Here is a 13,041-nt window from a genome sequence, read left to right as displayed (position 1 = left end):
AAACTTGTGCGGAGCCCCACCCTGGGGGCCCCCTCCTCAACACCCATTGGCCAACTGACCACTGACCGGTGACGCTCACAAGAGGTGAGCGCGGTTTACAAAAACTAAAGGCAGCCCACTGCTCGGTCGTTCTCAGGTTTTCCACTGACCTAAAGAGACGTGTTCCAGGTACCAGAATTGTTTTCCCTCCTTTTTTGAACAAGACAAAGGGACCATAGTTTTTCTAAAGTTTGCTTTTTGGCCAGAGTAAACTCAGATTAATTATCTTTGTGCAACGTTTTTAAAGGACTCAGAAAACCAACCGGTTTATTTATTCACTAAGGGACAGTGAATACAACTTCAAAGGAAAAAGGCGACCAGATTCCCTTTTTCTTTTTCCTTGTCGACGATTTTTCCCTGCATCCTTCATCCGAGGATAATAGACTGTTTATTACTGACGAGTATTAAACATCGCCGTGCCACGAAGCCTGCCGCTCATTGCAAGGGATTCTCCGAGGCCGACGAACAGCTGATCAGCTCCACGTGTTTCCACGCCGCCGCCGCCTGACCGAATCAGCTGAGAAATCACGGATCGATTTCTCTCAAGTAAGGGCTTAATATATCTGGGCAGATCTTAGTTAAGAAAGGTTTTTCTTTTAAATCTGTTTGTGAATTTTACTGTCTGTGTTACTGTAGTTGTTTTACTTTTGTGCGCTGTTTTCTCCATCTCTCTCTCTCTCTCCCACTGCGCCGGCTCCAATCGGCGCATCTCTCTCTCTCTCTCTCTCTCTCTCTCTCTCTCATTCTTATTTTGCTGGTGTTATTATTACCTTGTAGAGGTGTTATTTGTGTTTGACCGGCACGGTCACTTTAACTGTGAACGACCCCCGACCGGCTTATTCGCCGTCTCTCTCTCACTTTCTCTCCCTCTCTCTGTCTCCCTTTTACGCACGCCGTGCGTAAAGAACCCAAGGCGCTGTTTCCGTGGTTGATTTGGTCGTTGTGTTCAAACTCCAACGCTAAGTCACCCACGTTACGGTACGCTTTGTTTCTCGACGCCACGTGGGCACTCAAACCCCATTGTTGGCGTGTTTATTCTACCTGGGTAGTACGCGGCAGCCATCTTGCGCGTACCACCCCAAAAGGAGGGGGCGTTCGCAACTTCTCTCTCTCTCTGCCCCTCCTCTCTCTCTCTCTCTTCCTCACACACACACACACACACACACACTTACCTCAGTACGCATAGACGCCTATACTTACATACATAGTTACACACACACATACATAGCTTCGTACATAAATCCCATTATTTACTATTACTGTGTGCCTTATTTTGTAATTTACAGTATTTTACTTGGATATTATTACTGTAAATAAATATTTTTCCTATTTTAACAAGAAGTTTCCTGGTATTGTTTGTGAAATATTGTGTGAAAGCCAACCTCTGACACGTCAAGGATTCATTGACTTTTAAGATTTGAGACTGTGATTTTTGCTATCTTTCCCATTCCTACGTGAATGGGTGGTGCCCCATCGAGTAACTTTAATTCATTTAAAGTATTAAATATTAATTTAGTCAATTTCCGATAGCAAAATTGACCTAAATTAGCTTTTACCCCTACAAAAGTATTGATACTCAAAAAAGTATCGATACTAAAATGTTGTATCCGGATACGATGCTCATTTTAAGTAGTATCGATATTTTCTCTCTTGAAGTCCCAGAATGAAGCAGAGAAAAGTCGACCTGCAACCAAACAGCAACACACACAGCCGACTCTACCTCTTTTTTTATCAAGCTTTCCTACTATTGTGCACAGCATAAAACCTCAAAATATTGTTCTAATTGTTATTGTTTATTGTATTTTTTTCTCAGACCTGAAGCTTGTTATCATAGTTGCAGTTTGTTTTTGCACAACTGTTTTTTATCATAAATATTTAACCTGTGGTTCTGTTAATTTTAACATGTTGCATTTTTCTTGTTAATAAAAATATTTCTGTTAAATTTTGGGGTCTTTGTTTTTATCCTGGTGGTATCAAAAATGGTATTGAGTATCGAAAATTTTCCTGAGTATCGGTATCGAGTTGAAAATTTTAGTATCGTGATAAACCTAGTAGCAAGATCTTAAGATCCCGACTGTTTACATTGGTTATCGATCAAAATGTGACAAACAGCTTACAGGTCATAAAATCAATCATTTGTTGATGAATTGGATTGAACTGTGACCTGAAAATCTGATTGAAACAGATTTAGAGAATCGTGACATCTCTAGTCTAAACTTACCATGAGGCACTCATAGGAATCATTTCTCAAACGTCACATAGGTTGTATGTCATTTAGAGATGAGGACTTGGCGACCTAAAAGTGTAAGCAATAAATTAACATGACTCGGTGGTGTGATTTGAGAACACATCTATTTCATTGGGGTAAATGCAGCTGCTTGCCGGTCCAATCATTCTCTGTTTCTGGTCTGATGATGCCGCCTTCTTTATTAGAATAATAGCAGCTCCAGACAGTACTAATGGGCTGTTATTGCTTTCTCACAGCGTCATTTGCAAAATAGCTTTCTGTTTTGTGAGAGAGAATTAAAGGCAGCCTGTCTGGAAGACTGCTGAGGCATCAATGCACTTCCATCACCTCAAGGTCACCTCCTTGTCGATATATCTGACAACAAAGCTGAAAATCGACACTGAGCTCAAAGCACCATTGTACGATCTACCAAGGTTCTTTCTTGACTCCTGAATATGTATTTCATTTTACAGCGTGTCTATGTCCCCCTCTTTGTATGAGACTGGGGAACATAGGACCCTTTTTCCCCGCTTTTCCCAAAAAGGGTCCTATGTTCCCCGGTCTGTTACTTTTTCCACCATTACTGCCAAATTCCAAGGCAAATAGGCCTAACCCTAACCCTAACCCTATTTAAAAAGCCAAAAAATGAACTGCAAAGTAGCCAGAAAATAGCTACTGTTTCGGGCTGCTTGAGCTAAGGTGGGCCATGCTACAGTAGGCCTGCTGGCCATGCTGAGAGTCTACCATAAAGACTGATAGACTGCAGGGAACATAGGACCCTTTTTCTGAAAAAGGGTCCTATGTTCCCCGGTGTGTATTGCTACAGGGAAACATAGGACCCTTTTTGGGAAAAACAGGGAACATAGGACCCTTTTTGGGAAAAACGGGGAACATAGGACCTTTTTTCCCCGCTGAGGTCCTATGAACATTGGGCCTCATTCACGAACCGTTCTTAAGAACAAATTTGTTCTTAAGTCCTACTTACGAAGATTTTACGAAGATTGTGGCATTCATGAATTTTGTTCTTATCCAGGATTTTTCTTAGGTAAGAACAAATCCTACGAACACTCAGGAGTACTCTTAAGCACATTTCAGTGCTGACATGTTGGCATGGTTGTGTTGTCTTCTTCTGTTAAGTTAAATAAAATACATTACAGTGACATTTCCGTCATATTTATGTATTTATTTATTCATTTCATTTCATTTTTTATTTTATTTTTTATTTTAATTAAATTAAATGTGTCAAAGCTTTAACATGAATCAAGTAAATTGGAAATCATGCCGTCCGTTAATGATACCACCCTATTTATAGGTGGCATTTCTCCACGACCTACAAAACAATGGCATATATATTGCTGCTGCAGGAGGGCTCTGTCCGTTCTGGTTCTGTTGCAAGGTGGCTCTGCAGGACTTCATCTGTGATAAAAAATAAATAAAATCAAGCCAAGGTTGCAACCCCTCAGTCCACAACCTCTGGACACAAACTCGCCACGGGCCCCTGCCTACACACGCAAACTGTGCACGCAAAGGCGCTCTTCCCATTACGTACATAACAACACCGGCCAACACACAACCACACAAAATAACTGTAATTTTAGGTCTGTTTTGTTTGGCACCTGTCACGTACAGGACGATATACACATAGACGGATTATCATGACCACCAGCCCCTGTCTACACACGCATTATGTGCGCGTGCAACGGCGCTCTTTCCATTACGCACATAACACCGGCACACACAACCACACATTACTGTCAGTTTAGGTCTGTTTTGTTTGGCACCTGCCATGTACAGGACGATACATATATTATGGGAGAGACAGAACGCTCAAATAGCCAGCCCTTGTAGTATTAATCAAAATATAGGTAACCCCCTAAAAAAAAACAGCATCCAGAGTGTCCCATTAATACTCTCTCTCCCTCGCGCTGGCCGGCGCACACAGACGCACTTACACACACAAATACAGGCACATGCCATGGAGGAGTTATGTTGTAATAGTAATAAAAAAATGCACTAAATCGCGCTAATGTGTTCAGACCGACCGTCCGACCGGGGTGACGAACACGGCACTCGGATGCCGACTCAGATACCGGCTACAGTCCTAGAAACTACTGGCCTTCTTCGAGGAAAAGTCCTTGATAAAGTAATCAGTCCAACTCTCTGACCAGTTTGGCCTCTACGGCCAGTTACATATTGTGGTTTCAAGGTATTATTCCATAAAATAAATTGTTTGTGTTGTTGCAACCTGCACTAAGGCTGCTAATTTTATTTATTTATTTATTTTTTTTCCCTGTGCTCCAACGGATTTACGCTTTGCTTTAGGCATTCTGTTGCTGTTTCCTCTGTGTGGCGTCTACACACGGCCCTGCAGTCCTTTTTATGGGTCCTTTTATGGGCATTAATGGGTGGTTACCTATGCTAATCCTATGTTAATTAGACTCACCTGGCACGCGCGCTCAACTTACGAGGAGATGGCATTCATCAATTTAAGAACACGGCTGTGAACAATTCAGCGGCTTAAGAACACGTTGATGAATCTGGCGTAGGGTCTTCTTAGAAATCTTCTCAAGAAGGACTTAAGAAAGAATCTAAGAAGATTTTAAGAAGATATTGGTGAATGAGGCCCAATGTTCCCGAGGAACATAGGGATGATCCTGCTTATTTTAGCTTATCTGTTTAGCTTGGATTGCATTTTTGAAGAGTAAAGGTGCAGTGTTTGATTCTGGAGAAAAACTGTCGAGTCTCATTCCCAGGTCGTCAAACACTGGCACTTTGGGTTTGTAAATCTAATTTAATTCTGTTGCTCCTGGACAATCCCTGCATAAAAATCAAGTGTCATAACAGCTTCAGCCATCCATAATCACAATCGCATGCTCACAACCTGACATAGCGAACGCTAACTAATACAACTAATGCTACCATATTACTATCTAGCTAACTGTAAAACTTTTTAGTAAACATAACATACTTTAAACCATGGATGATTACTGAACCAGGCAGAGGCCCAGGGGCCCAAAGTGTCAGGCCCCATTCTGTCCCTTTACCTACAAAATGTCAGTCATTAAACCCAGCTATGAAGAGAGACAAACGACTACAAAGAGATGCAAAGAAGCTGCAGAGAGCCAAAAAGAGACTTACAGTGACTATGAAAACGACTATTACTATGAAAAAGAAACACAAAATGACTACAAAGAGACATAAAGCAACTACAAAGAAATCAAGACAGCTGCAGAGACACACAAAAATACATAAAACAACTACAAAGAGACATAAAGGAATCGTATCTATCTATAAAAGCAAGAAGCGTCTGTATGAGTGTGTGTGTGTGTGTGTGTGTGTGTCTAGTTCATATCTCGCTGACCGTTAGTCAGACTGACCTCATATTTCGTATGTTGCTTGCGCATGGCACCAAGGTGTGCATCCTCGATTTTGAAGATTTTTGAATAAATTTTTCAAAATATCATTATTTATGTAGGACGTGTTACAGCATTGTACTGTTTCCGATCGGACGCCTTTTAGGGGAGCTCCGCCCCATTGTGTGATAGGCCTACACCTGGTCAGTAACACAATTCACTCTGGATTTACACCCTGACTCATCTCATCTGTAAGTCTATTTAGCCTACCTATCTTTAGGAGTTTTAAAGTGCGCTACAAGGTTTGATTTTCCAATAATATTCTAATAGTTTCCAGCAAATATCAATGTGTATGTGCTGGATGGTGTGTGTACCTTATTGCAGTGGTCTGCATGTAAACTTATTCCCTCCTTAGACCTCATTGTACATCCCACTTTCACACACAACCTCATTTGGCCAGAATTGAAAAATCTACTTAATCTCCCACTATATGAATACATACTTCCTACTGGCACAGCACTAGTAGAGACAACAAAAACTAATAACTCTGCTAAATAACAAAATAACTATGAGATGCAAAACAACTATAAAGAGACGCAAAATGACTTTAAAGAGACATACACTATAAAGAGATGTAAAATGACTACAAAAAGAGACAAAACAACTAACAAATAATTACAAAAAGACCGAGACATTGATGGAAAATAACCACAGAGAAAGTCTGCGTCCTTTTTTATGTATTTGCTCAGGGGTCCGCTGTCTCAGAATCCATCTGTGCTTTTAACATTAGGTTGAATGACCGCTAAAGTGTCAAACATTTGCCTGATGCACGCTGTCTGCTTTAAATCCAGCCAACTTTAGTTTCAGCCCCCAACCTGCTGAGGTCACAGCCTGTGGCTATGGCAACAGCCAGAGCTTGGCCACAATGTAGAAATGTTACACAGACACTGAATGAACCCTGAGGATGAAGACAGCCTGTGCATTTAAAAAAATCCTCTTCTTTCATCACAGCAAAGCCTTGTGTATAATGAAACAAACAACCAAGATGAACAAGTATTAAATGTCAGCTGCAAATGCCACTAAAATGTCTCCACAGGATCAGACACTGGACCCTTATTTCAGTACAAAACCTTTTAAAGCAAAGGCAGCTGAGCACAGCCCGCATGTGAGTGACAGCCCTGGGATGTTCTCCATCATTTATCAGCAGGGACCATATTAACATCAGGGGGGCGCCCCTTACACCCAGAGTGGCGGTGGAACACAGTAGAGACCTGACAGTTAAATGACAGTTAATCACATCGATTCCGGCGGCTGTCAGGATCTCGCCCAGCTGCCTGCCTTCAACTGTGTTTCAAGTCAGGTCATGAAGACTTTACAGTTGTATCTGTGCTGCAGGATGCTTCAGAGGATCCAAACTGGACTGCTGAGTAATTAAGAAGAAAACCACAGGTATCAGCAAGAGCCAAAAAACTACTGTATGCTTCAATTCCCAAAATTAATAGATTTTAAACAAAAGCACAATGTGTCCCTGGCAGAAGGGGACACCATGTGTCTTATGGGCCCCAGTCAGCTTATAAATGACTATGGATTCATTAAAACTCTGGCTGCTTCATCATGCCACTCTGTAATAAATTATTCAAATAAAATCAAACTTTATTTATAAAGTACTTTTCATACAATGAATGTAACACAAAGTGATGTACAGAATATACAAACAGAGATGCAACACTTAACCCCCCCCCCCCCCACACACACACACACACACACACACACACAAACACACATACACACACACAGACCCATGCATCCACCGCACACACACACTCACCCACACACACGCACATACGCACGCGCACACACAAACACACGCACACACACTACACAAACTATCACTGAATTAACTTAATTAACTATTCTGTAGTCGTTTCATTTTACTTAATTTATTTGATAAAATGTATTAAATATAAATGTGTCCTTTATTTTGAGGCAGTCGTTTAAGTAACTTTAATATCTACTTATTTTGATCACATTAAATACAATCTTTACGTGTATGTAATTCTAAATCAAGAGAATTTTGACTGAATCCAGCACAATAGAATTAGTCCATTTTTAATTGACAGGCACTTCCTGTTAAGTTGTTATTAACTCAACTTTTAGATTTAAGTTACAATATTGCGTGCAATCTGTTGCCTCAATTTTATTGAGTAGCTATTATTCATCTTTTTTTACAGTGACATGCATATTCAACATGTTGAAAGATTTTTTCTGAAAGGAGAAAGCAAGATTGGTTTTGTATTCACAGTGGAACGGTGAGATCAATAAGGCATCTAAAATCTGCGAATTCTAGTGGAACCTGGCGGCTCATCTCTCGCGGAGCAGCAGAAAATGCTGCTGAGCTGCAGACCTTCCAAATCCCTCTGAGCTCTGCATTGTTGCCTTTTGTTTCCCCAGAGACCATAAGTCTTCTCGCTCTGAGTCCCCGAGGCTACGCCCTCATCCCTTATCCATTCCACTGTACCTCCTGGCTTTGGAGAGGAGCCTGAACATCCTGGAGGGTACAGTATTGTTTGTCACTTTGGAGCAGCAGAGGCATATAGAATCTTCGTTTTCAAGGGTTTTATAATGTGTCTTGTGACATTTCCCTTGAAATAATTTCCCTTCTCATCTGTTTATCATCTCATAAGTAACAAAACCTCTCTTGTATTTAAGGATAAGCCTGATAATTCAATATAATAATAATAATATAATATAATATAATATACAATATAATAACAATATAATAACAACAATATAATAATTCAATATTGTTATTATTTTCAATAAATGCCATGCAAAGACAAACCAACAATAACTTAATATAATTGTTGTTTTGCAAAGTAAACACCCAAAGCAGAAAACGACTGTGTGCAAAGCAAGGTTATAATAGTTTTGTCTTTTTAATTAGTTTTAGTTTTAATTTCATTGTCAGTTTTTGTTTTCATTCAGTTAGTTTTAGTTCGCTTTTAGAGTGAGTTTTTACTAGTTTTAATTTGTTTTTAATTTTTGGAAAATGCTTAGTTTTTGTTTAGTTTTTATTCGTTTTAGTGTTAGTTTTAGTTTTTTGTAATGGGGTATTTGGGTGCGAGATTTAAAAAAGTCATAATAAATGTTCCCTTTATTTCCTTTGTCTGATCCATCTCAGCTCCAATAAGTCTACTAAGTCATTAAACCAGATAGATGAAATAGATTTCATATCAACCTAAAAGGTTTACATATCCTAATGTTATGTTTTCCTTTAACAATTTTTTTTAACAAAATCCCTTTTTGTGTCACTACTCTTCTGATGCACAACATGGGTCAAAAATGACCCATATCCATTTTTTTAGCTAAGTAGCTTGCTAAGCTAACTACTTAGCTAACTTCTTGGCTAAGTAGCTTGCTAAGCTAACTATTTAGCTAACTTTTTGGCTAAGTAGTTAGCTAAGTAGCTTACTAGGCTAAATACTTGCTAACTTCTTGGCTAAGTAGTTAACTTAGCAAGCTACATAGCCAAGTAGTTAGCCATGTAATAACATAAAAACTTTATCATAAAGTATAAGAGGCAAATTGGAAATAATGATCTGTTGTTATCAAAACAATTTATTACTTGGAATATTCAATCATAATATAAGTTGGTATCAAAAGAAACACACAGCAAGCATTAAATAACATGGGAAATGAATGCAGGTCATTTTTTACCCATGATGTGCATTAGAAGGGGGGTCAATATAATGTGCTTCAAAGGGTTAATCATTGTGATGTGTTGATATAGCTGCAGTTCTATGAGAATTACTGTCCTGTTGTCTTTGCAAACCTTTGGCTCTGTGAGGCCCTTTGAGCTGACATGCTGTCATTTCAGATTTGCTTCCTCTGTAGACACCAATGGGCTTGGGGGAGTTGTATAGCAGGGTTGAGGGGTTAGACTGACACATTGTCGGTTTTGGCCTTTGCATGGAATTTGTTGACAACTACAAAAATGTATTTTCTGCAGTGACACATATCATATGCAGGCGAGGAAAGAGTGTGTTGTGTTTGTGAAGGTCTCTGTGTAATTCAAACAAACTAGGTCATCTGATGTTTGTATGAAATGGGCTCAGGAAAAAAGCCTGCCTTCACAGCCTCCTCCTGGCTGTATCACACTGCCTCCCTGATCTCTCTCCAGGAACTCTGTATCCTTTGCATGTCTTTGTAGTGTTGACGAGATGAATTGTACAAATGGTGATAAATGACACACTCGTTCTCTCTCGGGCAAAGTACTTGTGTAAAAGATGAAAAGAAACTGCTTCCACCGTTGGAAATGGTTCAAAGGCTGGAAGATGATGTCTAGCACTTTGTTCGAAAACTCTTTGAGGGAATAAATCAATACTTCTGGAATGAGACGTCAAGCCCACCCCCCTTACTCAAGCTGTCCGGAGAGCCTTTCGACTTTGTGTTTTAAACTTCAATCAATGCGAAAGAGGCTGGATCAATTTGTGTCCAGAAGCAAATACATCTTCCCCTCTGCCTCAGTGAAATGAATGGGGATTTAATTTCACTCTGGCTGCACCTTTATCCTGTGACATGTTAGTGACAAAAATATCACCACGACCACAACCACAACTTCCTGACCGGACTGGTCTCCCCTCAAAAACCTCAATATAAGGCGTTTGTACATGCAGCAAAATAAGACATTTATGTTTTCGACTGTCCTCCGCTGATGTGGTAGTAATGATCGACGCTGGTGATGAAGTGGAGTTTAAATGGCAGATATCACACTCAGGAGAAGGAGGTTTGTGTCCCATGTTAAAACAAAAGTAAATGACTTTTTAGGTAACTTGTTAACATAACTTCAGTGGCTCACATCACCCTCGTAACTACTTCACTTCCGGCATTTACGTACATTTATCAACTGTTTTTATTATTATTTTATTATTATTATTAGTTTATTTAAAAGGAGACAGTGCAATTTCATAAAACACATGATTACACATGGTTAAAAAAGCCAGAGTTAGCCAGAAGGCTAGTTTTCATCTGTAGTCCCCTGGCCATGATGTAAAAAAAGCAGAGAATTACGAAACAAAAAACAAACAACAACAAAAAAAACCCACATACAATATACAAAATACATATAGAAACACTTACGATACAATTAAGAAAAAATACAACATCATATACAACATCACAACATAACAGTTTATCATAACATCAAAACAACACAACAGGCTTATCTTTTAGTGTTGGCAGCTGTAGGTGTTGATAAGCCACAATGTCAATTTTTTTGTGAAGGCCTTGTATGTTGTAAGCAGTTTAACCTCCTCAGGTACTGAGTTCCACACACTCGCACTCCTTACTGACCAGGCCGACTTGCTGAAAGTGCTCCTGCGCAGAGGAATATAACAGTCACCTCTGACAGAGTCTCGAGTAACACGCTCAAGGCTGTTTCTTTGGCTGATGAACTCTTGCAGAGGATCTGGAGCCAGTTTATGTAGTACTTTATAGGTCAGTTTTAAGTCTGCAAATTGCCTGTCTCTGCCTCTGCCTTATACCTTTGGATTGTTTGCTTGCCTTGCCTGACTGAACTCCTGTGTACCGAATCGTTGCCTGTGATTGAAGACTGGATACCTCCTGTTTCTGCCTCCCGAGTGCTGCATTTGAGTCTTGTTTCTGTGCTGTGTAACAATATAGCAGTAAATACTCCAATCACTATATCACTTTTCAATTTGTTTTAAACCCAACTGTAAATGACCTTTAGAAAGGTTCCTATTGGTGTTTTTGTATTATATAGCTTGTTTTTCATGTTTGTACATTTTCTAGGTGTTTTACAATGTTGTGATGCTTTTATTTTGAAAAGGTGCTATCCAGTGTGAAACGGGTGCTTTAATTTTGAAAGGTAGTGACAGGAAATAACCGGTGGAACGGTTAAATGAAAAAACGAACGGTAAATAATAACGAGTGCGTAGTAATTCATATAAAGTATCAAAAGGCTTCTATAGTGTCTGGCTGACAGGACACAAGGTTTGTTAAAGTTTATTTTCTTCTGTCATATATATGGCTATATTTGTTGTCTTAACTATATTAAAAGTGCTTTTTAGCTCTAGAGCTAATGCTAATGTTTGCTATTTTTTTCAAAATGAAAGCACTGCGGTTATATTGGTTTCTAATTTCTGGGTAACCTCACGCGGGCCGGACAAGGACAGCCAACGGGCCGGATGTGGCCCGCGGGCCGCCTAATGCCCAGGTCTGGTCTAGAGGGTTAACGAAGTGTCGTTATGGGTGGTATTGACAAACGGTCCATTCTGTTGTTAGGTTGGAGATCTTGTTGTCCTGACTTCTTTGCTGAAGAATCCTATGTAATAATGATCAAACTGTGACTCGTTCATCAGGGAAATGCGAGTGCACTGCAACCTGCCAAGGCCAAAGTGGAGAATAAACATGAATCTGGTTAATGACTCTAATAGGAGTCTAAGTGCTGTGCTCTGACACAATGATTGCGCTGACCATTTGCACTGGTGTGTCAGCAGAGATAAGTCATTAATTGCTCTACATAACAAATCATCTGCCATTACTGTGTTCATTTTAGTAACGCTGCGGTGGGCTTTTATGATTTAAACCTGTCCAGCCTGCAACAATGTGCTGTCACCAGTAATTGCTACAGATACCTTGTGGGTCTCTAAATGAAGCCAAATTAAAGGCAACATACTGCTGGAACTCTCTGTCTTCACACATCATGACTTGATTCTCTCTGCTCCACTTCATTTTGGCTGAACAAACGCACACTGCAAAAATGGTGTGTCTAAAACTTAGACTGTTTATAAATAATGGACGTAGTCACTGGCTGTGTCCCAATGTCAAGGATCCTTCCTTGGTAGGATCCTTCCTTCAGAGTCGGGTCCTCCGAAGGCAAGGCAAGAGTCCTTCCTTTCACTGGTGTAATGCACAAATGGGACAGCCTTCAGAGTGTGCAGCTGTGCGTCATTGCGTAATTGGACGTCCTGCTTAACTTCAGCGACGCTCTCGGCCCTTTGGCTAAGATCAAGTGTAGTATCTGTTCTTATCAGTTTAATAAAAAATAAATAAATAAATTCAGCGCCGCAATTTCAAAATCAGTTCACGACATGAATGTGTCTCTGGCATCAGCACTCTGACACATATTAGTGGAAATGGAAGAAGATGCTTTAAGGTTGAATCTCCACGATTTATCAAGTAAAAACCATAAAGTGGATTAAACCTGAATATTTAACTGATCCTGGCTGAATTCAGCCGCTACTTAGTGTCATGAAAGTAGCGGGGCATAATTCATCATGGAAATATGTTCTGTGATTTTTTATTTTTTATTTTACAGTACAGTACAATAACAGTTATTTATAAATAACAATAACGGATAATAGCGGACTTTCGGTCCCTGTAAACACAATAAAGAATTGT

The 13,041-nt window shown here is 39.8% G+C and overlaps 1 non-coding gene across 1 annotated transcript; it reads left to right on the top strand.

The window, feature by feature from the left end:
* Window positions 1-12,625: 12,625 nt before the first annotated feature.
* LOC131985682 (U2 spliceosomal RNA) lies at window positions 12,626-12,817 on the top strand. Its single transcript, XR_009395663.1, has one exon. It is a non-coding gene; the product is annotated as a U2 spliceosomal RNA (small nuclear RNA).
* The last annotated feature ends 224 nt before the right edge of the window (window positions 12,818-13,041 follow it).

Source organism: Centropristis striata, chromosome 14 (genome assembly GCF_030273125.1).
Source record: "Centropristis striata isolate RG_2023a ecotype Rhode Island chromosome 14, C.striata_1.0, whole genome shotgun sequence".
In the NCBI taxonomy this organism is placed as follows: domain Eukaryota; kingdom Metazoa; phylum Chordata; class Actinopteri; order Perciformes; family Serranidae; genus Centropristis; species Centropristis striata.
The sequence above is the reverse complement of the archived record's forward strand: the minus strand, read 5'-3'. Positions and strand labels throughout refer to the sequence as shown.